A 5,055-nucleotide genomic window follows, 5' to 3' on the forward strand; every position below is an offset into this window, starting at 1 on the left:
AGCGAGGTGTTACCTGTTACTACACCATCTGGGAGTGTAACATTCTATAGGAAGATGTTGGAAGACTGCTCAATGGTAATTAAGGGGAAACTACTACCAGTGAATCTTGTGGTATATGACATGTCGGGGTTCGATATCATTCTAGGGATGGATTGGTAGTTCTCCAGTTATGCTCTGATCGAATTTCGTAGGAAGGTAGTAGTGTTCAGACCTCCTGGGAAGCAAGAGTATGAGTTTATAGGATCATGTGTGCGTTCTGCGCCACAGATTCTATCGGCACTTCAGGCGAGGAGGTTACTATTTGATGGATGCGTCAAGGGTTCCTTGCTTATATGAAGGAACCTCCATGGGATGAGTTGAGGCTCGAGGACATTCGGGAAGTTAGTGAGTTCTCGGACGTGTTTCCAGATGATTTACTCAGTTTACCTCCGGATCGTGAGGTGGAGTTTGCTATAGAGTTACTGCTTGGCAAGGTACCGATCTCTAAAGCTCCGTACCGGATGGCTCCAATTGAACTTCGAGAGTTGAAGGAGCAATTGCAGGAATTACTAGACAAGGGTTTCATTCGATCTAGTGTTTCCCCTTGGAGAGCTCCGATATTGTTTGTGAAGAAGAAAGACGAGTCGATGCGGATGTGCATTGATTACCGTGAGATTAACAAGGTGACTGTGAAGAATCGTTATCCTTTACCTCATATAAATGATCTCTTTGACCAATTACAGGGGACGCGAGTCTTTTCGAAGATTGACTTGCGGTCAGGATATCATCAGGTGAGGGTTAGAGTTGACGATGTAGCGAAGATGGTTTTTCGAACCAGGTATGGCCACTATGAGTTCATAGTCATGCCTTTTGGGTTGACAAATACTCTGGTTGTGTTCATGGATCTGATGAACAGGGTTTTCCATGAGTACTTAGATCGATTCGTAGTGGTATTCATTAACAATATTCTGGTATACTCGAGGAGTTGGGAAGAGCACGATGATTATATGAGGTTAGTATTACAAATTCTGCGGGAGAAGAAGTTGTATGCCAAACTGAAGAAGTGTGAATTCTGGTTGGATCGGATGGTGTTTTTAGGCCATGTGGTGACTAGTGATGGTACTGTTGACCTTATAGAACACGCCCAATTTTGATAATGAAAAATACTTATGTATTTAATAAATATCTAGTTCATGTGCAGGTATATATTAGTTGATACATTTATGGCATGTGAAAGCTTAGAGCTTGAAGACCAATTCAAGATTTTCACTTGTAATCTATATTTTCAGTAGTGAAATTGGTCTATAATAGTAATTAGGATATTTGGTTTGTAATAAGCACACACATCAGATGCATGGTTTATTTTGTAAGCTCAAGCCAGATATGAACTAAAAGTGACCTTAGAAAGACCTTAGGGTTTTCCCTTTGCTCGACCGACATCGGACTTTTTGGTGTCTTAAATCTGGAAATAAATGACCCTAAGACACACACATTTGCACATATGTTTGTTAAGCACATGAATAGGGTTTGTATGCTTCAAAATAGGACCGAAATGCACACTTTGTGCACTTTCGGTCGACCAAACCAGACAGTTCATTTTGCCCTAGTTGACCGAACCAGGCCTGGGTCAATAATTGACCAAGGCCCTAGTCGACCAAACCAGGTAGTTCAAAAAGTCCCGGTCGACCGAAACCTCCTTGGGTCAAATGTTTGACCATTTGGTCGACTGAGCAGAAATTGTACACCAACTACCTGGTCAACCGAGGGTCCTCGGAAAAATTCCCAACGGTCTGGTCGACCGAACCAGCTAGTTCAAAATGGCCTGGTCGACCAAACCATATGAGACCTGGTCGACCGAAACATTTCTGGTCGACCGGACCTCTCGGGTTGCCCTGAATTTTATACCACAGTTAATATTTTTAAACAGGGTTAAAATGTTTTAAACGTCATTAACTTTTCTAACAATCCCTAATAGGTCTCCAACGGTCAAAAATTCTTGTATGTCTATATATATCCTCTCATTTGGGAAAATTAGTAGCAGATTAGAAAATCAAATTCTCTTTCAAGCAAAATATTTCTCATTGCTCATACTCTTCCAAATATACTCTAGCTTACATTCAAAACTCATTAAATCATCTGTAAGTGTTCTTGAGTGTTTAGATAGGAAGGTTTGCTCTCTCTTTGTTGTGAGATTGATCCATTTTTATTGAGAGCCAAACCAAAAGGATTCTTAGGAGACTTTGCTAATAAGTTTATCCTAAGAAGACTTTACTAGATCTTCTGAGATTGCATATTCGTTGCAACATCTTGAGAAGCTCGTATTTGCTTTGGGTTGCGAAATATTTTCAAAATCATTTACAAATATCTATTTCTCTTTATTTTGAAAACCATTTGAGGAGATTTTTTTTTTAGGTAAACCATCTTTGTTGCAATATTTATTCACTCATATATTTTTGCTGAAAACAAAGATCATTATATTTTGCAAGTCCAAGCATATACATATTTATGTGATAGAGATATTCTGCTGATTAATACTCTTGAGGCTTGCTTGATATTCTGTGTGAGCACGTTTGATTGAATATCTTGAAATACACAGATTGTCGTTGACACTCTCATGTACGTATTACACTGATAGAAAATATATTTGAGAGTTGAACTATTTAGACCATACTGAGCTTACATTTTAAATCATTGGTGGTGTATGTGATTATGCGTATTTAGGGTACAAATCTGCTTTATGTGAAAGCACCCTTATATTGTACCTTTTGATTATATATCTGAGAGATTCCAGGCATGGCCTGAGGGGGCGGTAATCCAGTCCGGTAAGGATTGGTGTAAAGGTTGAGGTCAGTCCTATGCTAATTGACTTGGTTTGTATAGGTGTCGCTCCACTTGTTTAGGTGAGCAAGTTATTGTGATTATCCTTGTGCTGGTTAGCCAAGGCGGGGACGTAGGCAGTTGGCCGAACCTCAATAACATATCTGTGTGTCACCCTTCTCTTTACTGCTTTCTGGTGTTTGTGTAATTGATTAAATTGCTTTATTTAATTTCTGATATTACTTACACTAGATTGACCATAGGATTGTGAACATACTGCTGTTAGGAGGAATACCTAGGGGATAGATTTTAAAAATACCAATTCACCCCCCTCTTGAGATCATGGTAAAGCTAACAGTATCTCAGTCGATCCTAGCAAGATTTAAGTTATGGTTGACTGGGTGAGGCCAAGGAATGTGCAGGAGGTTCGGAGTTTTCTAGGACTAGAGAGTTATTATCGTCAGTTCATGGAAGGTTTTTCTAAACTGTCTGGGCCTCTGACTTGATTGACTAGGAAGGAGGTGCAGTTTGAGTGGACCAGTGATTGCGAGCAGTGCTTTCAGGAGTTGAAGCACCAATTGGTTACTGCTCCAGGGGATGGCGGGTTTGTAATCTATAACGACGCGTCTCTGAAGGGTCTGGGATGTGTGCTTATGCAACAGGGTAAGGTAGTAGCATATGCTTCTCGACAACTGAAAGAGTACGAGAAGAATTACCCTATGCATGATCTGGAGTTGGCTGCAGTTGTATATGCACTGAAGATCTGGCGACACTATCTATATGGTGTACAGTGTGAGATCTTTACTGACCACAAGAGCCTCAGGTATTTATTCACACAGAAGGAGTTGAACATGAGGCAGAGGCAGTGGCAAGAGTTGATTAAGGACTACGATTGCACGATCAGTTATCATCTAGGGAAGGCTAATGTTGTGGCTGATGCGTTGAGTTGGAAGTCGGGACCAGCGGTTGTATCTGCGATTGTAATTTAGTGTCATATCATATGGGATTTGGAGAGCTCGGGTATAAAATTGGTATCTGGTGATCATCAAGATTTCATTGCTAGTTTAGTGGTCCAACCGATCTTTTTTTAGCGTATAAAGGCCGCACAGGCTAGTGATACAGAGTTGGCATGGGTTATGGAAAAAGTACAGCAGAGACTGGCCAAAGAGTTTAACATCTCTGAGGGAGGTGTGTTGAGGTTTGGGATGAGGCTATGTGTTCCGAACGATGATGAGATCAGAAGAACGATTCTGGGGGAGGCACATTGTTCTTTGTATACGGTAGATGCTGATAGCACGAAGATGTATCGTAATTTGCGCGAGACCTTCTGGTGCTCTGGTATGAAAAGATATATTGCTCAATTCGTGGAGCAGTGTCTGACGTGTCAACAGGTGAAAGCTGAACATTAGAGGTCGGTAGGGCCGTTGCAGCCTTTGCCTATTCTTGTGTGGAAATTGGAGCATATTTCCATGGATTTTGTGACCGAATTGCCATCAGCACTTCACGGGCGGGATGCTATCTAGGTGGTCGTGGATAGATTGACGAAATCTACTCATTTCATACCGATGAAGATTGGCTATCCTTTAAGTAGGCTGGCGGAGTTGTATGTGCAAGAGATTATGAGAATACACGGAGTACCGGTGTCCATTGTATCAGATCGAGATCCGAGGTTTACTTCTTGATTTTAGACGAGTTTGCAGGAGGCATTGGGGATGAAGCTTACTTTCAGTACAGCGTTCCACCCCCAAACTGATGGACAATCGAAGAGGACAATACAGATCTTGGAAGATATGTTGCGAGGTGTGTGCTAGACTTCGGTGGTAGCTAGATACAGTTTATGCCACTAGTAGAGTTCGCGTATAATAATAGCTTCCAGGCTAGTATCGGGATGGCACCATTCGAGGTTTTGTATGGTCGGAGGTGTTGATCTCCTTTGTGATGGGATGAGGTTGGTGAACGTCAGATGTTAGGACTTGAACTTGTGCAGCGGGCATCTGAGAAGGTGGGTTTGATCCGAGAGAGGATTAAATCAGCTCAGAGTCGGTAGATGAGTTATGCAGATGTTCGCTTCCGTGATTTAGAGTTCGAGGTGGGGGGTAAGGTATTTTTGCGTATCACTCCGATGAAGGGGATGATGAGATTTTGGAGGAAGGGCAAGCTGAACTCGAGGTATATCGGACCATTCAAGGTTCTTGAGCGAGTGGTTCTGGTAGCCTACAGGATTGCACTACCTTCAGCACTCTCGAGGGTCCACGATGT

Source organism: Malania oleifera, chromosome 9 (genome assembly GCF_029873635.1).
Source record: "Malania oleifera isolate guangnan ecotype guangnan chromosome 9, ASM2987363v1, whole genome shotgun sequence".
In the NCBI taxonomy this organism is placed as follows: Eukaryota; Viridiplantae; Streptophyta; class Magnoliopsida; order Santalales; family Ximeniaceae; genus Malania; species Malania oleifera.